Genomic DNA, 10,864 nt, shown 5'->3' on the forward strand with positions numbered 1-10,864 from the left:
TTCAGACCCATATAAAAGAGTAGACAGTACAATGGCTCTGTAGACACTGATCTTTGTACTTTTCTTCAGGTGTTTATTGGACCAGACTCCTTTATGGAGTTTTCCAAAGGCTCTGTATGTCTTTGCTGGTCTGTTGTCTATCTCTTTGTTGATCTTACCATCTGAGGAAATGATACTTCCCAGATAGGTGAACTGCTGGACTGACTTAAGCTCTGAATTGCCTATGGTGATGCGGGGATGATAGAAGACTTCCTGAGGTGCAGGTTGGTAAAGAACTTCTGTCTTCTTCAAGCTGACTTCCAGCCCAAAAAGCTCAGCAGCCTCTGCAAAGCAGGATGTTAAGCGCTGCAGAGCTGCTTCTGTGTGAGCAACGAGGGTGGCATCATCAGCAAAAAGCAGTTCACGGACAAGGTGGTTTAGGGTCTTGGTGTGGGCCTTCAGTCGCCTTAGGTTGAATAGGCTTCCATCGGTATGATATCGGATGTAGATGCCGTTTTCTTCATCGAGGTCTGCTGTGGCTCTTTGGAGCATCATGCTGAAGAAGATTGTGAATAGAGTTGGTGCAAGAACACAACCTTGTTTCACACCATTGGTTATTGGAAAGGGCTCAGAGAGTGCATCGCCATATCTGACTTGTCCACACTGATCCTCATGTAGCAGGATGATCATCTTGAGGAACTTGGGGGGATATCCTAAACGTTCCAAGATCTGCCACAGGACTTTTCTGCTCACAGTGTCAAAAGCTTTGGTGAGGTCAACGAAGGTTACATAGAGTCCTTTGTCCTGTTCCCTACACTTCTCTTGTAGTTGTCTGAGAACAAACACCATGTCTGTGGTGCTCCTATTGGCCCTGAAACCACACTGGCTTTCTGCAATAGCGGGTACTAATCTGTTCAGAAGTATTCCTGCAAGGATTTTACCAGCAATGAAGAGTAAAGTAATACCTTGGTAATTTGAGCAGTTTGATTTTTCTCCTTTCTTCTCGTACAGGGTGATGATGACTGCATCATGGAGATCTGGTGGTAGTTCCCCTTGTTCCCAGCAATGCACAATATGCTTGTGAAATTTGGCAGGGAGTGCTTGACCTCCACGCTTCCAGATTTTGGGTGGAATTCCATCAACCCCAGCTGCCTTGCCAGTTTTCACCTGTTGTATGGCCTTAAGTGTCTCTCCCATAGTAGGGGCTGCATCCAATTGATTTTTCACCGGTTGTTGTGTAATAAGCTGAATTTCTGAGCCTTGGACTACACGGTTGGCACTGAAGAGAGTCTGAAAATGTTCAGACCATCGGTTCAGGATGGAGGTGTAACTGTGAGAAGCATTTGGCCATCTGCACTGAGTAAGGGGCTTTGAACCTGGTGTGTGGGTCCGTACACTGCTTTCAGGGCCTCATGGAATCCTCTGTGGTCACCCAAATCTGCGCATAGTTGAGTCTTTTCTGCTAGGTTGAGCCACCATTTGTTCTGGATGTCTCGAAGTTTCTGTTGGAGCTTACTGCATGCAAGACAAAAGGCGGCTTTTTTTATATGGCAAGATGGCTGAGCAAGGTGTGCTTGGTGAGCAGTTCTCTTATTATTTCAACAATTCCTGGATCTCTTGATGGTTTTAATCAAACCAGTCTCTGTTCTTCTTGGAGGAGAACCCTAAGGACTCTTCAGAGGACTGCAGGATGCTATTTTTAATATGTTGCCAAAGTGCTTCAGGAGAGGGATCTATGGGATTATCTTTAAGTCTAGTTTGAAGGTTTCCCTGGAAGCTGTCTCTCACTGTAGCTGTTTGAAGATTGTTAACTTGGTACCTCCTCCTTGGAATGTCGCCTCTCTTAGGTTTGGGCTTGAAGTAGAGGTTAAGTTTGCAATGCACAAGGCGGTGGTCTGTTTGACATTCTGCACTCGGCATCACTCAGGTGTGACGGACATCACCAACATTTCTCTGTTGCACTAAGACATAGTCAATGAGGTGCCAGTGCTTGGATCGAGGATGCATCCAGGTTGATTTCAGGCTGTCTTTCTGTTGAAACATAGTGTTGGTGATGGTGAGCTGCTGTTCTGCAGAAAACTCTAGCAGGAGGCGTCCGTTGTCATTGCAGTTTCCAATGCCATGCTTGCCCAGTACTGCTTTCCAGGGTTCAGAATTCTTTCCTACTCTAGCGTTGAAGTCACCAAGAATTATGATCTTATCATCTGCAGGAACCTTTTGGGTGAGGCGGTGCAGGTCAGTGTAGAATTTGTCTTTTTCCATTGGGTCAGCTTGGAGAGTTGGGGCATATACGTTAAAAAGAGCAACATGTTGCTTGTTGTGTAGAGGGAGGCGTAAGGACATAATGCGATCGGAATGACCTGTCAGCAGATTTTCAAGTTTGGAGGCAATGGAGTTTTTAATCATGAAGCCAACTCCTGACAGGTGTCTTTCGGTTTTGGGTTTGCCTGACCAGTAGAGTGTGTAGCCAGCACCATGTTCTTTAAGGCTGCCTTCCTCATGAAGACGAACTTCACTGAGAGCAGCAATGTCAATGTTGAGTCATGACAGTCCGTGGGCAATTAGAGCAGAATGACACTCAGGATGTCCACTACCCACAGTGGATGTCCTGAGCACACTGTCAAGCATGGTTCTGATGTTCAAACATGCACGTGTCAATTTGAACATACCTTTGGAGACAGGTGTATGCCTTTGAATTCTCTTTGACTTTGCTTTTGTTTGGTGCATCAGAAGATACTGGTTGGCTGTGGTTATCCAACTGGGTGTGGAGATGAGCTTTGTTTAGGCCACCTTTTCTAGGCCCCTCTCCATGTGGAGCAAGCAATGCTGTCCTTAGAAAAGGCTGCTTGGTTGTTCAGGATGCTGCCTCATGAGACTGTCATCTCTGGGATCGAGTCTCAAATGACCAATATCCTGAACCGCCTGCATGCAGGATTGGGTCTGCAGCTTCCAGCTGCTTCCTATAACCTGCTGTTTCAACCCTCACCTGTCACTACAGGGCTTTGCAATGTGGGTGAACCCTTCAAGCCTGCGCAGTGGATTTTTTCGGTGACGCACAGTGTGTGCAGAATTGGCCCCACCCTTTACTCCTAAGGTTCATCTGCCATGGCCTAGCAAGCTTGGACGGTGACAGTGAATACCTCAGAATGTAGGTTTGATTAGAGTATCCTTCTCATAGATGGATGGCCTTACAGGGCTAAGTGAGCTCCATCTGCCCAGGTTTGGAGTTAGAGTTGGCCTTCTCCTCGGATGGTTGCCAGGGGGCTAGCATGCCCATCCTGCCCATGGACATACTTTGTCTGACCCTTCAACTGAGACCTGGCATGGGAGACCCTACTGTAGTCACAAACCACCACCAGCATAGCTCTCAACCTCATGAGGGCACGCAAGCTTCTCCTCCGTGATAAGGAGGTGTCCCTGGATAAGTCTTTGGATATAAAACTCTTGGCAATGGACCTTTAGGTCTGTAGTGACCTACAAGTCTTAAATAAATGGGTTGTTTCACACCTGAACCTTGAAGATATGGTAAGACTTCATGTTAGATTTATAAAGAGAGGGACCATCCTTTGATAAGATTATTAATAGTATATATTTCATACCTTTGATGCCAAAGGGGTTTTTTGATTTTTCAATTTTCATATTTTGTAGATTTTAGGAACACAGTAGATGTAATGCTGTAGATTTTAGTGAATTAATATTTAGCAGCTTATAGTATAAAGTCCTTCTGTCTCTACCCCTGCTCCAGAACAGGCAGCTAAGATCTGCCAGCTATTTAGTCTCTTTCTCAAGGTACCAGATTAAAGAATATCAGAGAGAACATAAACAGTCTTTTTACAGACTTTTACGGCAACACCTTGAATAATGTTGTGTGAAGAGTGAACAGCGAACAGCATTGACTCATGTACTTCTTGGAACATTACAGCTTTCTGTCTCATTGTCATAGTTCAGGATCGAGGGAATAAATTCATAATAGAAAAAAATACAAACTTAGGAAAGTGGGAAGAAAAATATTTAAAGTCACTATTTCTGAAAAGTAATAGAAAGGAAGTTTCCTCATGTATGTGGATCTAAACTGCTATAGATCTTAATGGGGAAAATCAAGCAGAAGTACTTTGTTAACTGTTAAATTGAAAGCAAATGTACCATCTTGAGGAATTATTTTTACCATCCGGTACCAGCTGTAATGTTATATTCTTCCCTCTCCCCTCTCTGTACATAGTAAGCCATATTAGCTCTTTACTTTTTAATCTTGTTTAATGCTAGAAAGAAGTAAATGTCAAAATGGCCTATTTCCATTATGACTATTCATGTCCAGTAGGTTCACTTTTCATTTCAGGTATACAGCAATGATTGCACATCTGTTTTCTGTGGTTGTTTCACATGGTCTCTGGGATGTAAATGCACAGATTCTGGGGTGAAAAAGGGTGTGTACACAGTGCTAAGCTGGATAAAATGCTAAGGATGCTAAGAAAAAAACCCCAAAATAGATTAGTTAACCAAGAAATGGCTTTTTAATTTTTTTAACTTGTGTTCATATTCAGTAAATTAACTTAATCCCAGGTCTAATATCTAAGACTGGAATTATTCTGAAACTCATCCTGGGTCTCATTGCTTTGGAAAATCTCCAAAAAAATGTCATGCTTTTTCTGTTATCTGCAGCAGTATTTCAAGCACAGAGGTACCTCCTTTTCACATATGAGAGAGCTGTGCTATTCTCAGTTCTCATCTCAGAAAAAGACACTAATTTTGTCCTGTGAAGAAAGTCCATTCCTTGCCTGTATTTCAATCACTCTGTGCATTTTGTCTTTTATGTCCATATTAAAAGTTTCACAATTCATAATCTAAAAATAAATGGGTGGTTTAAGATAGTATTTTCCAATCAGCAGCTGTTTTTACTGTAGGTGAAGCTGAGGGATAAGTTACAGAGGAGATAAAGACATTGAATTCTGTAGCCTCCAGTAGCTGTGTTAGCTTGGGTTGAAGTTGGTAGCCCCAAGTCACTAGAGGTATTCTGTGACTAAGTTGCAGAACTTGAGTGCAAATATTTCTTCCTTGCACCTTTCCCAAGACATCCAGTTCTCCTTGAGACTAGAGGAAACAGCTAGAATATAACACAGTGGATGATTAAGGATCATTAGTCTGAAGAGGAGTTAAGTCTCGAGGTCTCATGATTATTGAGGTCTGAGTACAAAGCTGTTATACTCTGCCCCAATACTATTCCATTTCCTCTTCTGTATGTACTTAGAAGTGTATCCTGTGGAAGGAGAGACTTCCCTGCTATCTTAAGCTCTAACAAATTAAGGTAGGGAAATGCTGAGAGAGAGCTGAAGTCTCTACTGGGGACTCTGTTGTACTCCTCTTGTGATCACATTTGTGTGCCTCTTTTTCCAGCACACTAGAGAACATGCTAGAATACATCTAGCCTGAGACATCCCAACACATGTATCATGTAAATTAGGAAACAACTATTGTGGAAAGCTGCAGAGAGGACACATGAAGATACAGGTTCACACATTCTTTGGGGAATTATCCAGGTAGCTCAGAGAAGAAATAGGACTTCTGAAGTGTGGACCCAAGAAAGAGTCAACCAAAAGTATTTGAAATATTTCCAGTAACAGAGGATAGCAGAGAGCACCCCAGCACAGTGGAAGTGTCACAGACCAGAGGGATAGTTAGAGTTATTCTGGTCAGGAGAGGAAATATTGCCTTCCTGGAACCAGGGGCAATCAGGCAGACATTTGAGAAGGTGGCAAGTTCTTGGTAAGCAGACTTGATGTCTGAGGGGCTGCCTCATCTGATGGGTTTGTTTTATTCCTTTTACATTTTTATAAATATTTTTAAATGTATCATCTACTTTAAATGTGGTAAATCCTTTGATTTGCACTTTGCCTTGGCCTGGATTAATAGTAATTTCAGAAGAGATAAGTAACAAATAGTATCTTGAGCAAGGAACACTAGACAACAGCTGTACATGACTGTTAGAAAAGCACTGGTCTGAGAAACACAAATGGATACAGAGACAGGCCTGGTCTTCAGCCAAGGGGAGAGGTGGCACTTATTTTTTGGTTTGTATTTGATGTTGTAGCTTGTATAAATAATTTTTACCCTGTACAATTAGCAAAATGTAGATGCCTTCAAAAAACTGTATTTGGCTTGTGCCCATGTTCATAATCTTTCCTGTGCAGTGACACAGAGGGCTGCCAGAAACCTCTGGCCCTAGCTTGAGACACAGTTACATCTGCCACAGGAGGTGGGTCTCTACTGCATTTTCAGGAAGGATGTACTCAGGTAAAGTAGCCCCATGTTCTGTCCTCTCCTGCCATTTGGTGTCTGGCTCTGTACTGCTTTCTATGTAGTCCAGGCCAGCTTGATACCAACATCTGAGATAGATTCTTTAAATCTAGTTCAAGTATTTGTGCATAACATAGCAGTGCAGAAGTATCCAGGAACTCTCATTACATTGAACACACAAGCTATTTTATATTTTTAGTGGAAAGAAATAAAAACAACCCCACAGTCTAAAAAATATTTATATAGGACATTGCAATTATTGTTCAGAATTAATGAGTTTTATCCCCTCCTTTTGGCTTAAAGAACACAAAATCCCAATGAAAGGAAACAGATGTAGTTGTTTTAAGCATTTCCAAAGGAAACTGCAGTAAAGTCTGAAACATCACTGTATAAAAGCTTTGTGTGTCATGGAGATGTTCCGATATTGTTTTCATTTGCCAGCTGTGTGTAAAGAGGGAGTTACATCTCTGGCCAATAGATCTTCCCACATCAGAGCAGTAACAACAACAAAGCAGCGGAAATATTATGAAAACGCTAACTTTACCTTCAAATACACTTGATTTTCCTAAACAAGAAACGTGGACTAGGAATCAGTTCAAAGAAAAATGGTCAGAATTTATAACACTATGCTGCAAAAGACAATAAAAGGAAGAAAGAGCATTAATAAAATGAATGAGCCCAAAGGGAGTGTGGCCAACAAATAAGAAATCAGGACATTACCTCCTGGCTCTCCTCCTTAGCTAGTGCTTGTCAGTCTCTATCCTCCAAGAAAAACACCAGCACTTTCAATTGTCTGAAGACATACAGCATAATAAACTAGCAAAGAATTTCTAAAACTGCAAATCAGGTGATTCAAGTCCACCTCCTGCCTCAGCCTCTCCCATTGGTGTTAAATATTATTATCTGTGTTATGGCAACACCTAGAAATTGCAGACCCAGGGTAGCAGATATTTCTACAGCAGACCCATAAAATTATAGTTTTTGCCATGGAAGCACCTGCAGCCTGGTGATACAAGCTTCCTGTGCTTTGGCTTTCCTATCAGTAAAGTGGCAAACTTCAGTTTGACCAGGATGTCTGTGTGAGTCAACTGTGGGTTTCCCACTGATGTTCTCTTTCACCAGCTGCCCACTGAGTTGTAAAAACAGCTGTTGGAACATGGCAATCTGTAGATCATAGGTTAGATTTTTGCATTCAACACTACACATTGCAGGGATATGTTCAGACCTTACAATATATGGCGTCCAAGCTATTGAACATGTGGGGAAAAAACCCAAAACAACACATCCAAGGCATAAAATGCTTTTGAATCACATGACTGTATGATAGGATGACACTTTAAATTAGTGACTGCCCTTGTTTCAACTAGGATAGTGTTAAATTTCTTCCTAATAGCTGGTACAGTGCTGTATTTTGGATTTAGTGTGAGAATAATGTCGATAACACACTGATATTCTGGTTGTTGCTAAGTAGTGTTAATTTAAAACTGTCTTTTCAGTTTCCCATGCTTTGCCAGTGAGTAGGTGCACAAGAAGCTGGGGGGTGGGATGTATGGCCTGGACAGGTGTCCTGAACTGGCCAAAGGAATATTCTATACCACAGAACATCATGCTCAGTGTATAAAATGGGGAGAGTTGGCTGGAGGCTGCAGATTGCTGTTGAAGGATGGACTGGGTATTGGTCAGCAGGTGATGAGCAACTGCGTTGTGCATCACTTGTTTCACTTGGATTTTGTTTTCTCTCTCTCTCTCTTCATTTCCTTACAACGATGATGATGAATTTTATTATTATAGCATTTTATTTTGTTTGAATCATTAAACTGTTCTTGTCTCAACTCGAGAGATTTACCTTTTCTTTCTGACTCTTCTCCCTACTGGGTTAGGGTAGGGGGTAGAGGGAGCAAAAGGCTGCATGGGACTTAGTTGCTGTCTGGGGTTAAACCATGACACTGATGTTTTCAACTGAGAAAGCAGTGAAAGTGACAAAATATCTTCTGTGAACTAAAAAAAAATACACCCCTAATATAAAATAATGGCTAAGATCTACAGTGGAAAAAATAACAGTTCCCTGTGAAAATCCTGTCTTTAGTTTGTGTTTTCTTAATGTATTTCTCTGAGAGTCTTGTTTCTGCCTTTCCCCAGTCAGTTAAAATGTTGACACTGACAGTCACTTCAGCAACTTAATTTCTTCCTTTTTTTGCATTTCAAAGGATTATCCTTCAATTTTCAAGAACTATAGTGTTGCCCTGTCAGCTTTCAGTTAAACCGTGAGACTTTAAAAGAAACCCTCTAACCCTAAAAAACCTAAACAAAATTTTTAAAAGCCCTAGTACCTTAATGAAACAGTATACAGGAATAAACTTCTCGTGACTCAACTGAAAGAAAATATCAGAGAACAATAAACTTTTCAGGCAACAATATTTCAGTAAGTACATATCCTGTTCAACAAATACCACATACAGTGTTAATAAAGTACAGGAAGGCTGTCAAAGCTTATTTGCTGGACAAAAACCTCTAGAAAACGGAACTTCTGTCTTTCCGCCAAGGGAAGATACAGTCCCAAGTAAAGAGAGGGGTGGGTTGTTGTGTGACCATATTGTATTCCACATAGGTGTTAGTACCTAATGTAGCCACTACAGAGGAGAAGGAAGCTCTCTTAAATTCTTCTGTTCCAGCTCAGCACATGAATTCTTTGGCTGGGAACTGACAGAGAACAGACGGAACTCATTGTCTTTCAGCAAACTGTGTATAACCACCACGCACCAAAGAGGATCAGTCAAGAAGGTATGAATACCCTTAATATTTTCATGTTTTCATCAAATAATAACTGTCTGTGAGTCAAGATGCTGAAAGAAAACAAGATTGTCAGCCACAGAAGGGTACAGACTACCTGCCTAGAATACAGCAGCCTGTCATAGGAGCAAGGCCAGCTGATCACTGGACACCCACAGGGTAAACTTGGTAAACATGACAATGCTTCTTATATGTAACAAGAAAGTTTTAGCACATACATATGATTACATAAATCCAGGTGACATCCGCCTGAATAAAGCAAAAATAAAAGTTATATTCACACTGAAGTGCCATGTGGAGTCATTTTGTAAGGCAGGTTCCTGTTGAGCTCATGGTTCCAAAACTGAGCTCTCTGATATATTGGTGTTTTCCTGTGTACATTCTGCATTTTGACAGGATACTATGGCAGCACTTTATGCTTTAGGAACTAAAGTTCAGAATAATCTATTGCACATGCTTGACTGCTGTCAATTCAGCAATATGCATTTGAATATATAACAAAATACTTCCCTCCCCCAAACTATCCTAAAACATAGTTCCTTTCAAGAATGAATATATTGTTATGTATTTGCACTGAAAGTTTGAAGGACAAAAATAAGGACTTTTGCCTGGAATGTCATCTCAACAGTAAACTGGACAGAAAAAAAAAAGAACAGAAGCTAAGCATCTCTGCCCTCTCAAATATGAACCAATGCATGAACCAGACTGGGGATACAGCTGAATGGTTTTATTTGGCTAGACAGAGAAGTACAAAGTACATATTGAAAATACGAGATATATAAGACAAACAAGAGGGGCAGAACTCTGTTCTACTTGTTCACAGAAGCCCCAGAAAACAGATCCAGGTAAATGAATGGAATGGGCTTTTTCCAGCATAATGATAACAGCACTCTCTTGCAGTTCTTTTTAATCAGCCTAACAAGTCTTCAAGTTTTATTTTTTTTACATTCAAATTTAACCTCCTATCAAGTTTACTTAGATAAAAAAATGAAGCCTGATCTCATTTCCACCAACTGAATTCCTAGTTGTTACTTACAAGAAATAACTTTGACATTATCTTTCCACATGCATGTTACTGGCCAGAGAAGAACATATACTGCAGACTGTCATCCTCTGATCATCTCATTTCCGTTTTTGCTAACCAGGCAGACTTCCTTTTCTAAGAAAACTGCTGAATAGACAGAAAGCAATTTTCTTTGCCTGTGGCCTCTGCAACAATTTTAGATCTTAGTGGCATAGCTCTGTGAAAAGTGTCTTTCTTGTTTGCATTTTCTTCTCCACTAATCAGCATTTGCCTATCAAACACAGCACTGTAAGGGCAGTCAGCTGCCATTCAAAGTAGTGCTGAATGCAGGAATACAGGACAGAGCACCAGCATCCAGGCAGAGATTTGGGCTTACTGTTTTGGTAGACGAGAAGTGACAAGGGCAAAGAGAAAACTGCTGTGAGGCAGGAGAGAAGCGCATCTGCCCTTAAGTTACGTTCCTCATATAGAAGACAGGTTTAAAAGACTGTTTCCTTTTCATTTTCATTTTTCTTATCTCAATTTACTGTTCTTCTGAAAGATGGCAAAGCTGTTAATGTCTTCACAAATTAACGCCAAGTATCTACACCTTTCAAAAGCCTCTGATATTTAACAGATTAGCACTGGATAGATACCTGTAAGGAAAATAGTTCCAGTGTGCAATATATATGCACTTGTATTTGTATGCATGGCTCGGCTTTGCGAAGAATTGGGAAGGGCTCTGCCCACATGGGTGTATCCTTCAAGCCTGCACAGTGGATTTTTTTTTTTCAGGTGAGG

The 10,864-nt window shown here is 41.1% G+C and overlaps 1 long non-coding RNA gene across 1 annotated transcript in view; it reads left to right on the plus strand.

Moving 5' to 3' along the window:
- Positions 1-8,970, plus strand: part of LOC139670979 (uncharacterized) — a 131,885-nt gene extending 122,915 nt beyond the window's left edge. Inside the window, exon 3 of the long non-coding RNA XR_011697619.1 lies at positions 8,943-8,970. This is a non-coding gene — a long non-coding RNA (uncharacterized lncRNA). The remainder of the gene's footprint in view (positions 1-8,942) is intronic.
- Positions 8,971-10,864: the final 1,894 nt, after the last annotated feature.

The sequence above is a fragment of the Pithys albifrons genome, chromosome 4 (assembly GCF_047495875.1).
Source record: "Pithys albifrons albifrons isolate INPA30051 chromosome 4, PitAlb_v1, whole genome shotgun sequence".
Classification (NCBI taxonomy): domain Eukaryota; kingdom Metazoa; phylum Chordata; class Aves; order Passeriformes; family Thamnophilidae; genus Pithys; species Pithys albifrons.